General features: G+C 35.7%; 1 pseudogene across 1 annotated transcript; it reads right to left on the bottom strand.

Moving 5' to 3' along the window:
* Nucleotides 1-6827: 6827 nt before the first annotated feature.
* LOC149564685 (protein EDS1-like) lies at nt 6828-12443 on the bottom strand (annotated as a pseudogene). Its single transcript, XR_016361888.1, has 4 exons — nt 12349-12443; nt 11930-12251; nt 7872-8684; nt 6828-7762 (listed from the first exon to the last, which is right to left on the bottom strand). The product of XR_016361888.1 is annotated as a protein EDS1-like (transcript).
* Between the last annotated feature and the right edge of the window lie 2086 nt (nt 12444-14529).

Here is a 14529-nt window from a genome sequence, read left to right as displayed (position 1 = left end):
CCTCCATACGCTACCCTACCCTACCCAAGCTCATCCTACGAATAGTGTTCGTGGGCATGCATACTCCCATCCCAACCCCAATGATCATAACTTCTGGCAAATCCACGAAAGATCGGGCCTCGCAAGTCACCCAACAAATGTACGCATACGTACTCGTGTGTGGCACACCACCATCACGAAGATCATAACACAAGGACAGGAATGAGAACACAATGCAAAGAGAACACCCAACTGAAAGCAACATGGGAAGGACGAATTCTACATGAATCCCAAAGCCAATAAAACCATACATCATAAAATCACTCAATCGGCCTCAATCCGAGAGTATGGATTCTACACGAATCTCAATGATGTAACAAGACCAAACATCGTGAACTCACTCAACCGGCCTCAATCCGAGAGTATGGATTCTACACGAATCCTAGCGTTCACGAAACAAAAGCAAAGGTCTAAAAGAAACAATAACACCAGGTATAAAATCACTCAACCGAACACAACGTCGGGAGTACGGATGCAACACGCATCCCAATGCAACATAAAAGTGCAATAGTGGTCTAACTGATATCCAAATGGATCATCCAGGTCCACGAACCACAATGTGACAAGAAAACCCGAGAAAATAGGGCGGCATGCAAAACGAGGTGAAAACCCCAAAAATTTGGAAAATTACAAAATTAAAACCCATTTGGCCTTTGGGTTCAAAAACCCCAAAAATCCAAAAATAAATGGAATCGGACACCATATGCAAAAACGGCCAGCATAACGGTGCAAAACTCCAAACCCTCTTCCCAAAAAACAGGGAAATGTTCATACCCGCCCAATCGGGTAGAACTAACTTACAGAAACAGAGGGGAACACTAGTTCTCAGCCTCCAAACAAACGGCTACCAAAAAACAGAAGCTGAAACAGAGCAGAAACAATAAAACGGGAAAGCCCTACCTCACAGCCAAAAGGGCAAAACGGGAATCTGAACCATAAAATAAATATCTCGTAGAAGTAGCTAAAAATTGCGACAATCCAAGGTTTCCTCGAGCTGGATCCAACGAGCCCAACCTTGCGACGATCCCACGCCCGTAGCTCCCACAACGAACAAAATAATAAATCCTCATGAAGAGGATTTTGGGTTTTACTCTCCAACTTTCCAATTTGAGAGTGAGAAGTTTAAATTCCTTTTTGGATATTTATTCACTTTTCAAGTGAATAATCGATTAGGGCATTTAACCAGGCAATCCAGTTAAACCCCGAATCGACCCAAACAAAAACAGGGTATTCCTATAAATAGGAATTCATCTATGGCAAAGCTGCCAGAAATTAAAATAAATCAATTAAAAAGCCCGAAAACCCAAAAACACATAAATCTTCTTAAACAAATTTCGCGACAATGCGAACCTCTAAATGCACAGACACGCTTACTGGTCTAATCACATTATGCAAATGAGTTCGAATTTAATAATCACCGAAAGGTTTAAATTAAACATTTAATTAAGGATACGTCGACCATACAAAGGCGACATTGGTAAAATATGAAAGGCTGAATCACTAACTCCATGCGCCACTGCTAGGGATATAATCCTGCACACTAAACAACACGATCAAGTGCAATTGCATATAATAACATAGCCGAAGCAATAAATGCATTAAATCACCTAATTTAACCATTTATTTAATTATATTAAAATAATCTATTTACATCACTCACGTTCGCATAAAGCATAACAACGCAGGAATGAAGTAAATAACCATAGCATTAAATCCATCACATAACAAAATCAGAGGTATGTCCAAATACCAGATAACCAGATATCATCATAAAACACACTGTCATCTCAAAATGGCATCATCATGCAATATGATTAACTGAACAGCATAGTAGTCTAAAATCTATGATACTGAAATCAAAGTATAACATCTGACCCTCGGGTCGTCTCAAATGTAAACATAACATGAGAACAGATATCTCTCAGATCAAAATAAAACAAGGTAAATGTCCGTAGCACATAACCAAATAATCCAACAAGAACAATCCATTCTAATTACTTAAGCATTTAATAATGATTGATTACTCTGCATTAAAAGGCATTTAAAACACATAAGCAAAAACAGTCATAAACATGACTAACCACTGCTACAGGAACCTAGTCCAGTGTAGCATGGTAATGGTACATAGTGCAATCTCTGCACAAATCTCAAGGTAATCACAAAACAACCTCATGATACCACATCGATCCTAGTAACCACTGGCACAAACCTCAGTGAACCAAAAAAATCACATCATTATCTCAAAGATCAGTCAAAAGCATAATCAACGCAACTGATAAAGAAACATAAATCCAAACACCTCAACGGTGTAGACCACTCAGGGTCACAATCATGATCCATCACAACAAAAGATCAGTAAGGGTGCATCCATCAGGACGACTTACAAAAGTCAAATGGGAGAGGCACTACAAGAGTACAAAGAAAGTAATAGTTCTACAAGATCCCTCAAGATCCAACCTAAACCCTAGCTAATCCAAATCTGTAACACAACAACATTCTAGTTGAAACCTCCAATGAGATCTAAACTTGTGCTCGCAAGCCTACAAGTCATCTCCTTGTTCCCCAAGCCATAGCTACTAGCTCTACTAACAAAATTCACCCTATCAGCTATTCCATCTTCTTCATGTTGGATCATAATGATTGAAGACTTCACAAGACCTTATACTTATACCCAACTAAGCCACAGGTTGACCTAGAGTTACAAAATAATTAAACCCTTACATTGAATACATATTTGAGCCACAAGTCAATGTACAACAAAAATTAAATACAAAATGTCTTAGTCGGCTTACAACACCCATTAAATGCACCTAGGATAAAGATCCAAGGCCTAAATAAGTTCATACATCCCACGATCGATCCACATCATGATCACACAAATTAAATATGCCAAGTTGATTGATCCAATCCACAAGAACTCCATTCAATGTGCCACACTATCGAGCATCTGCAAAAACCACAAGCATCGTCAAGCTCACACAAGCACTACCAAGTTCCACAGGTGCCGAACAACCAACAAACATCGATCACTACAATGAATACCGAGAAACATAGTATAAGCTAAGAAATGTAGTACAAGTCTAGTTCCCTTAGTTTCTGAGCACCTTTAATGACCAAGCTCCTTCAATGATCGACCTCATCGGTCAATACTGCATCCAAAACTACCCAATAACAACTAAGTTCTCCAACTCCAAGATGAGAACCATTCCAGAATATAGGATTGCCGACTACCCTAGGATGCTCCTGCATCAGACACCCTAGGTATGAAAAGATGTTCTTAACAACTCAAAGAACATCTTATGGGATTCAATGCATAAATCTTGAAATGGTTCTTCGCATACATATCCTCCAAGTTATCACCTTTCACACTCTTCCCTTAATTCCACTTATGTCAATCCTTTCTAGCAACACTCACATGGTTTCTCTAATTCTACACATCCTTTCTCACTATAGCACATGTTTATTTTCTATATTGATCTTTAACCCTCTCAGAATCCTTCATCTCAACTCGGCTCCCAAAGCTCAGGTTCCTACTACCGAGTTCTTCATTTTGCAAATGAATTAGTGAAAACTTCCTGCCAACTTTCTTGATTGTAAATATATTCTTAACACAATCATGCATAGCCCTGCAATCATACTGCCAAGGTCTACCAAGTAATATGTGACAACTAATCATGTCCACAATATCACACAACACTTAATCCTTATACTTCCCAATATGAGAATCAACAAGACACTAGTTGCTCCCTTACTTCCAAAGCATGTTCATCTTGTAACCAACCAATCCTATAAGGACAAGGATGTCTCACTCTCTTCAAACCAAGTTTCTAAACCATTTCCTTAGCAACAAGGTTATCAATACTACCCCCATCCACAATCACATTGCAAATTTTACCATTAGACTTACAACGAGTTCTAAACAAATTACTCCTTTGATAAGGTTCCAAAATTCTTTTACCAAATAGTACTTGTAAGGCCAGTAAGCTCTCTCCTTCCCTTTTGGGTTCATTGACTGAGCCTTTAGCCTCATTCACAATAGCATCTCTTCCATCACCAGTCTTCTGTGAATATTCATAAGCTCTATATCCTTCTTCACCACAACAGAAACAATTACGTTTAAAGGAAACCTTACCCATCCTCTTCCTTGGGTCAATGGGTTTTGGTTCGTCTTCTACACTCTGTTTATCCTTTTTCGAGTTATCTTGCTTCTCCTTTGAACTACCTTGATTTCTTCTTTTTAACTTATCTTCTTCCTTTAGAGCATATTGATAAACATGCTCAATCGAATATTAAATCTCAAACCATTAATGTACTAAGCCACCTTCTCCTTAGAAAGTTCTATGCCCAGGCCGAGTTGTTAACTTGTAGAACTCCTTAGTATAATCCTTCATAGACAAATCCTTCTGCTTCGAATTTTGTAATCTCTTATACAACTCAAGTTCATAATTAGTAGGAATGAACTTAGCCTTCAATTTAGTCACCATTAATCTCCATCTAGTGATTTTTATTTCACCTTCTTCCTCTATCCCTTTGTAATTTTTTCCACCAGAAAGAAGCATGTCCTTTCAACTTAGTTTGTGCCAACCTCACTCTGACTAGATCACTAATATCCTCTAACTCAAAGTAGTCTTCCAATTCACCAATCCAATCAATCAAGTCTTCAAGATTTAAAGTACCTAAGAAATTAGAAATATTAATCTAATGTTTCAACTTCAATTAAGATCCAAACCCATCCAATCAACCATCCCTATCTTCCATAGGTCTCTTTATTTGATCAGTTATGTCTTCACCACTAGATCCAACAATTTCAAAGTCGTCAAGAGCTTCCTCATATCCATCCTCACAACCCACATTCCTAAGTACACCATAAATAACTCTCATGATATCATTCTTCATCAACTGTAGCTCTTATCTAAAATCTGATCTCACCTTCTCTGAAATCATGATCTCTACAGCGTCACAGAGATCATAAATTTCCCTAGGGTCCAATCGTCTTGAGGAATCTTCCAAGATCTTCGTAAACCCAAAGAAGCAAATCCACAAGATCAACCAAATCCAACCTTCAACTCCACAAAGTCAACTAGGCTTTGATACTACTTGATGTAGTGCAAGGTGGGAGAATCCCCAAAGTAGATGTTCTAGCCCCCAAAAAGTTAACCACACAACAAAAACACAACACAAGATACAATATCTGATACCAAACGCAATCCCTTATTCCTAAAAAAAATTGATTACATGCAATGTGTTAGGATGCAAGGCCTTCTCGATTATGAGCAAATACAAAGCAATAATAGTTCTACAAGATCCCTCGAGATCCAACCCAAACCCTAGGTAGTTGAGATCTATAACACAACAACACTTTGGTAAAAACCTCCAACGAGATCTAAACTTATGCTCGCAGGCCATCAAGTAATCTCCTCATTCCCCAAGCTGCAACTACTGGCTCTACTAACAAACTTCTCTCTCTCATCTACTCCATCTTCTCCATGTTGGATAATAATGATCCAAGACTCCAAAAGACCCTCTACTTATACCCAACTAAGCCACAAGTTGGCCTAGAAAGTTACAATTAAATAAACCCTTACATTAAATACATGTATTTGAGCCACAAGTCATCCTGCAACAGATACTAAATACAAAATTCCTTAGTCATCTTACAACACCCATTAAATGTACCTAGGATAAAGAACCAAGGCCCAAATAAGTACATACATCCCCACAACCGATCCACATCGTGATCACACACATTGAATACACCAAGTCATTTTATCCAATCCACAAGAACTCCATTCGATGTGCCACGCTACCGAGAATCAACAAAAATCACAAGCATTGTCAAGCTCCCACAAGCATTGCCAAGTTCCATAGGTGCCAAACAACCAACACACATCGATCAATATAGTGAATATTGAGAAACATAGTATAAGCCAAACAATGCAGTATATGCCTACCTCCCTTAGTAGCCTAGTACCTTTAGCGACTGAGCTCCTTCAATGACCAAACTCCTCAGTCAATACCGCACTAATAATGACCGCATTCTCCAAAGTTCCAAGATCAAAACCACTCTAGCATGTAGGATTTCCAACTACCCTAGGATTCTCCTACATCAGTCTTAGACCTTAAACATTTTATCTTTAATTCATTATCAAATTTTATTTTAAGGATCTTGTCAAATGCTAAATATTTCTCTCTTAAGAGAGTAACACACATCATTCTACTAAAATCATTAATGAAATGAATAAAAAAACCCTCAACATACGTGTCAATGAATTTTAAAAATCAAAAAAATATTCTAATTTTACTCACTATTATATTACTTATGATCATATCTATTTATTAAAATATTATATTATTTTTTTATCAACTACACATACACTTGCACATATACTTAATGTTATAATTGAACCATAATTAGAATTATTCAATAGTTTTTTTATTATAAAGTCTATATCAACTAAACTATTAAACAATTACATATGATCATGCTCTGCAACAAAGGGTATCCCTTATATTCTTTAGTTGTATCGCCCAGCTTAAACATCACACATTAAGTTTTGATTCCTAGACGAAAAGTGTTAAATCAATAAAATTGACTAACTTTTTTCAAACTTAATTTTTTCCTTAATGCATAATGTTTAAAGGTAGCCCTTTTACACTTTTATATTGCAAATGAATCTATCAGCATATTGTTTAGCATTATATATATTTAAATCCTTGGGGTTAAACTTTAGATACATATTGTTGGGATCTAGCTAACGAGCATTCTATATAAGCCAACACCCTCGAGCTATTCAACTGTAGTTCCTTTGTGAACTATACTCTCTCAAATATTAAATTTATCTGCCAAAGCATTTACACTGCTAAAAATACATTAAACGTCTTAGGACTAGACACTCTAACAGTCATATAGATATATTTACCATGTCCATGTACCCCTATTCATGTTAGGTTGTGTGCTACAGATATATCTGAGACTCCAGCCTGCAATCTATATTAAATATACAACTTATCAATCATTGTCTATGTTCCTGCTCCATTATAACGTATCCAAAGAAATTTCTTCCACCAGTTCATGAATGTAGAATCATGAAAAACAGCATCTTTGGAAAGCTTGCACTGTTCATTCCATTCAATTGTTCAATATGTTGGCATCATTGGAACCATCGGCAGTTGAGGAGAAAGCTTCTTCATCACGAGCCCAAGAGCATGGATCCCGTTCTTGGGTTCGTTGCTTTGGTTGCATTCCCCCTTTTTTCTCCCTGTCCTCCAACCATTTCTGAAGAAGCTTATGGCGTCTAGGTCTGCCATTATCAATATAATGCCCTGAATCTTTATGCTTGCCAAGGCGATAATAATGTGCAATATCAAGAGGCTCAACAAGCAATCTGTATTCAGTCCCTGCATTCACCCACTTCACTTGACTGGGGAGATCATTAGGCAATTCTTCTTTCTCCACTAGTTCGGTTATTCTGTCCCAAAAAGCAGCAAGCTTTAACCTGTTTTTGTTTGCCTTCATATCATTCTCTGTTATGTGACTCTTGAAGGATTTATAGTAATCAGTCAAGCCATCCTGTGGTTCAACTTCACACCTTGTTTTGTACCATTCCAGTTCAGCCATGCAGTCCTGAATCTCGTCCAGCTTTATATTTTGTTGCTCCATGTTTGTGCTCAATTTATTCTTCTTGTCTTCAATAGCTTTTAGTCCAAGCCAAGCTTGAACATTCTGTTAAAACAGGGGAAAATAAATGTAATTAACTTTTATCGTAACTCTTATCCTTTGAGGAAACTTAAAAAACAGAAACAATGTTACAGAATTAAAGTTCTTGTTTTACCTGATTACCAATCCCCATTGCTTCCAACTGTAAGTCAATTCTAACATCAGCTGCCGAGGATCTCTCAGACTTCACAGTCTTTGAACATGATGCTGTCGGACCTGAACTTTTGGCAATGTGTTTTATTGTTTTCTCGTACTCAATGTGCTCCATGATGCAAGCCCCAAATAACTTGCAGTTTTCAAGAGAAAAATACAACATATGCAGTGAGGTCTCTGGGTTTTCTATACAGCAGACAGTACCACTGGTGGAGCAGAAGACATAATAACCAAATGGCCTATAAGGACTCCTCTTTATCAGCTCTCTCGCAGCACCTCCTACCAAATTAGCAGGCCCCACAACAAGAGATGTAGTCTCATGTGTTACTACTTGACATGCATCACGGATTACCTGCCTTATAAACTCCTGAGAATCCTCTTTTGGCAGTGGATGGCTTCCATCCTGAAGTGGCTTCTGATTTTCTTGCTTGTTCTGATTCTTCATGGAGTCGTACCAGTAGGGCAGCAGCTCCTCCAGGGCTTTGGAGACTGGTGCTGATTTGAATGGCGAGAAGCAAATTCTGGGGACAATGTCATGCCTTGAAACTATGTGACAGAAGTTGGGAGACCACTTTTCTCTTTCAATTGCCTTGGAAAATACCTTGTCTCCCACTAATGGACACCCAAATGTGATGCACAGTGAGGAGACTTGAGGGTTCTTCCCGAGTGCCCACAGTGTCGCCAGGGATGCTATTGCTCCACCAAAGGAATGGCCTGTGAAGATTATAGTCTTCTTCTCATTGTTACCATTCTGAGCTTTATGAGCTTCGAGAACCTGCAAGGTTATGCTTTGTTGGGATGATAAACAACAACAGAAAAACAATCAAAGTAGATGAAAAGATTAGTGCTCAGAAGTTTGTTTTAGAATGTATGGCCACACTCAATGTTGTAGTCTCTCTTAAGCAGACCTTTCACACCAAAACACCGATTTGGGATTTTGGTTTATTGAACCCCTTTTCAGAGAGAAGTATTCAGCAAATTAGAAAACTAGAAGAAATCAAAACTTATTTTGTCCATGAAGTAAAGGATAACTAAGCTCGATAACTACAAGAGATTGACAGTTTTGGAATTTAGGGCTTTTCAAGCGGCTGGAGTTTAATTCAAGTTAAGTATATTTCCAGCAGGATTCATGTCAACTCCATTCCACACGTCTCTGTAATATGTGGGACAGCAACTTTCTTTCATGTTCTTCTTTTTCATTTCATGTGGCAGGAAACCCATTTGTGTTCTTTGAGAATGCTTATCGAAAAGAGTATATCATAAGAGTCTGTGTGAGAAAGCTACAAGAACATGTTTAGGAAAGGTTTGCAATGATCTATTGGCCTATGTATGCAATTTATTTGCAGAGATGCACTCCAAAACCATATTCATACATAATGAATATGTCTCCAGTGTTGGAAATAGAAAGAGGTCAAACGTGATACAAACGATGGTACAAGATGTGATGTACTAGTTATTATAAAAATATATAAAGACTAGATGTCATATGTTGCTTTCACAATTGTCTTTGTTAAGAGTTTCTGAGGGAAAAATCTCAGACCAAAGTATGAGGAAACTAATATGAATGTTTAAGAGGAAAGTTTAGGAAATCTAATGGGTTTCATATATTATGGTGTGCATTTATGTTGGACTGGTCAATTTCTTTATATCTATAAATGTGTTGTTGCTATGACAATTGTCTTTGTTGGATATTTGTAAAGTTCTATTCTGGAAAAAAGAGTTTTTAGGGAAAAATCAGACTAAAGGTTGAGAAGATTAATATGTATGTTAAAGAAGAAGCTTTAGAAAATCTAGTAGGTTTCATATTCTATGTTGTGTGCATTCATGTTGGACAGGTCAGTTTCTAAAGGTGTTATTAAATTATTCTTTATTTTTATTTTCAAGTATAGAATAGTTTAACAAGTTCATTTTCAGTTTATAATATCTGAATGATTCTAATGATAGGATGGTAAGAAGACAATTATTGATAGACTATATATTTATGTCTAGATTTTTCACTTGAAAAAATAGTTATATAATTAAAAGAATATTGAGAACTAGCAATAGAAACAATGAAAAGAAGATGAAGGTAAAGGAGAAGGGAGGGAGAAGAGGGAGAGAAAGGAAAGAGGCAAAAAGATTGAAAGGAAGAAGAAGAGAGTTAAAGAAGGAGTAAGAGAGATGGTTAAAGGTAAAATAAGTCAAACATAAGGAAGGAGGGAATGTGAAGAAAAAATAAAAGTGAAGATGCCGAGTGAGTGAAAGGAAGGGGAAGAGAGTTAGGGAGGGAGAGAGCAAGAGAGATGGTTAAAGGAAAAAGAAGACAGAGGTAGGAAAGGTGGAAGGGAGAAAGAGGGAGAGAAAGGTGTGGGGAAGGAGAGGAAAGGAAGAGGAAGAGAGTGAGGGAGGAAGACAAGAAGAGAAATGATTGAATGAAAAATAAGACCGGGGTAGGGAAAGAGGGAGGCATAAAAAGGGAGACAAAGAGGAGAGACAAAGAGAGGAAATAAAGAGGAAGAGAGGTAGGCATCAAGAGATGAAGAGAGATGGTTAAAGGAAGATAAGAAAAAAGTAGGGAAGGAGGGAGGGAGAGAAAGGGGAGAGGTAGAGAGAGGAAAGGAAGAGAAAGAGAGCTATAAAAGGAAAGAGGAAGAGAGAGTCAAAAGAAAAGGAAGACAATGGTAAGAAAGCAAGGAGGGAGAAAGGGGGAGAGGGAGAGAGACAAAGAGGGAAACAGAGAGAGTTAGGGAGGGAAACGGGAAGAGATGGTTAAAGGAAAAAGAAGACGAAGGAAGGGAAGGAGGGAGCGAGAAAGAAGGAGAGAAAGGGGAGAGGTAGAGAGAATAAAGGAAGAGAAAGAGAGTTAGACAAGGAGAGAGGAAGAGAGGTGGTTAAAAGAAAAAGAAGATGAAGGTAGGGAAAGAGGGATGGAGAAAGAGAAAGAGAGAAAGGGGAGAGGGAGAGAGTTAGGGAGGGAGAGACAAAAAAAAGAGGAAGAGAGTTAGAAAGGGAGAGTGAAAAATAGATGGTTAAAGGAAAAAGAAGACAAAGCTACAAAAGGTTGGCGGGAGAGAGAAAAGTTAAGAAAGAGGAGAGGCATAGAGAGGAAAGGAAGAAGAAGAGAGTTAGGGAGGGAGAGAGGAAGATAGATGGGTAATGGAAATAAAAGATGGTGGTAGGGAAGGAAAGAGGGAGAGAAATGGGATAGGTAGATGGAGGAAGGAAAGATGAAGGGATTTAGGGAGGAGGAGAGGCGGTGAAATGAAAAGGAAGATGGAGGTAGGGAAGGAGGGAGGGAGAAAGATCAAGAGAAAGGAGAGAGGGGCGGAGAGAGGTAAGGGATAAAAGAGAGTTATAAAGAGAAAGAAAGAGGATGGTTAAAGGAAAAAATAAGATAAATGTAGAGAAGGATGGAGGGAGAAAGAGGGAAAGAGAGGGGAGAGGCAACATGGGAGAGCTCATTTAATATGTATTTGCATAAAATAATTCTAGAATTTGACATTAATTTTAACGAAGGAGAACACAATCTTAGGTCTCATGTTATGACTTTTTGCTCCAATCCATGTTTTTTTTAAAATGATAGAGAGTAAATGAGAGAGAAATGTGAAAATAAAATATTTTTGTTGCACAAAAAGTGAAAAAAAATATAGTTATACAGAAATCTCCAATGATATAATTTGTTCAAAATAATTATATAAATGTTATGAATATTTTATAGATTAATATTCATTTTACAAAAAAAAATTATGATTATTAAACATTAACACTTAATAAAATTTAAACAAAAAATAATTAACTACTTTGTGTCTAAAATCTAAATTTTCATTTTTATAATTTTCACAAATAGAAATATAATCTACAAAATAAACTATAAAGCAACACCTCAAAGAAAATTATTAAAAAATGAAATAAAACTATTAAAATGTCCACTAATAATGACTACTAAACAAGATCATAATGAAAATCCTTGTTTTCATTAACACAATTTCTCCCACATTTTAGCAAGAATGATATTTACAAATTTGAAATAATAATACTAACCTTATTCTTGAGGTTGGATGATCGCAATATGCAAAGAAATCTGTCTAAAAAAGCTTTTCGTACCACAGTTGGCTTTGGGTTTTCTGAATCACCGTCTCGCAGACACTCAAATTCTCCATTATTATAATCACTGATGTTGCATTCATCAAAGTCAGTGTCTGTCATATACTCTCTTGAATTTTGGGAGCCACTAAATGCAATGATCCAAACGTTTTTATATTCAAATTTATAGAAATCTCTGTACTTGTAAGCGTTTTGGCATGCTTCCCAAGCTTTTAAAATGAGATGGCTGCCCACAAAATAGGTGATGTTCTCTTCAGCCCTGTAAACAAAAGCCATTGCAAATTGAAACAAAATTAAACCTCCCAATAAAATACAACAACAATAATGATAATTATAGTTTCATTTAATTTTCTTACTTGGAATTGGAAATCTTTGAGGTATCCATTTGATCTGGAATTAAGTTGAGTTGCCTGCACTTCCTCTGTTCTCAACTGCAATTGTACTGCTATTTCATTAACATGCATTGGCATTTATACTGTTAATTATTATCAATTTCTTCTATGTTCGAAGGAAATCAATTTGGTGAAGGAATTTAATATTCTTTCTTAACCATTGCACAATTCAATATTCTATGCTTGATCATGGAAAATCATTTAAAAGAATTCTTTACTTTATGTTTCTATTTCTATATATTCTTTCTTAACCATTGCACACTTCAATATTCTATGCTTGATCATGGAAAATCATTTAAAAGAATTCTTTACTTTACGTTTCTATTTCTTTTTTTTTGTTTAATAAAAGATGTCAAATAAATTTGGAGACTTCCAACTTTTTTGTGTGGTGGAAGTTTATATATTTTTGAAAGTTAAAAAAAGTTAAATATCAATATTTGATTATAAAAAATTGAAAAATAATCATAAAACATGTTTAGCTTTCAAAGTTAGTAAAGACAATTCTTTTCTTTATTGGGTCTAGTTGAAGTAAAGGATAAACAAACATCTATATTTGATTGTATTGGAAAATAAATAATAGAACATGTTAAGCTTTTAAAGTTGGAAAAGACAATACTTTTCTTTATTAGACTTATTGAAGTAAAGGATGTACAAAATGATTAAAATAGAAAAGTATGAAGATAGTTATCTCCACATTCTTTAATATTACACGTGAATTCCACTTAGTTAATTAACTCTAAACACCACCATGGACAATTATTTAATTGATCTTACTAATTCCATCACGTTCTCTTATCAATTAATCAACTAGTTCTTAAGTAGATCCTCATGTATTTAACTTAACTAGTTACATTTTAACTATTACCAACACTTCACAATAAATCTATTTTAACTCTTAACAACACCATAATAAAGAAGTGATTAGTCACTATTAATTATTTATTCAATTCTTAACTAAATCAATACACATAATTAATTAAATATATAAAAAATGAATCAATTATCTTTGTTAGGATTATATGTTGTATAGAGTTGTATATAACATTAGACAAGCCTTATGTTTCAAAAATATTCATGAAAACTCTCTAAGCACAAATTCACCATTGCAAGTTCAGCCAGAGGTGTAGATACATGATTTTTAGAGCAAAAAGGCATATTCCCTTATACATTTCAAGGTGAGTACTTCATCATTCATTGCACTTTTAGTCTAGACCTATTTTCATATCTTAATTAGGTTAATTGCATATATTTAGCACCTAGATCTATCTTACTCTTCTCATTTAATCAATTGGTTCAATTTCACATTTACATTTACACATCTTTAATCAAATTAACATTACATAAAAGAGGACTTGTGTGCATGTTTAATTGATGCAATTTGAGTTTAGCATTGACATCCCTTGAGTTTTGCTAATCTAACTTGGATTATATTGAGAGTTGTGTTTGGAAGCCCCTATTTCTCTTGTCTTTTAAATTTTAGTGTAAAAGTGGTTAGTTAAAGAAATTATTTCACATAATTTATATTACTAAATTCATTGGTCTCCATTTCACCACTAAACACTTACATTTGCACTTTTAACAATCTTCTTTGGCCTTAAATTATAACATTTGTAACCCTTACTTTTAGTAGAATATCCAAGAAATATACCTTCATCACTTCTAAGATCAAACTTCCATATTTTATCATCTCTTTTGATATAACATTTGCTTCCAAAAATTATGAAAGATTTAATAGTAGATGTATGACCAAACCAAAGTTCATAAGGTAACATGTTCCTTTTCTAATCTAAACTCTGTTCATGGTGTATATGGCTTCTCTCAAATGCACATATGTCACTTACCCTCAAGCAACATTTCTCTTATTGCCTCACAAACTGTCCTATTTCTTCTATCTACTATTTCATTATGTTGTGGTGTTTTAGGGGCTGAAGTTTGTCCCTGAATTCTATTATCCTCACAATATGTGTTGAACTAATTAGATGTTAATTATGTATCTTTTTCTGATGCCTGGTGCAAGGAAAAAGAATTCCCAAAGGAGATGTCCTAGCCCCCAACAATTAACCAAACGACAGAAACACAATACAAGATACAAGATCTGATACCAAACTCAATCCTTTATTTATAAAAAAGAACTGATTACATGTA

This window comes from Cupressus sempervirens, chromosome 3 (genome assembly GCF_028749045.1).
Source record: "Cupressus sempervirens isolate cs-2001-9-10 chromosome 3, ASM2874904v1, whole genome shotgun sequence".
NCBI classification, from domain to species: Eukaryota; Viridiplantae; Streptophyta; class Pinopsida; order Cupressales; family Cupressaceae; genus Cupressus; species Cupressus sempervirens.
Note: the sequence above shows the minus strand (reverse complement) of the source record. Positions and strands in the feature narration are given on the sequence as shown.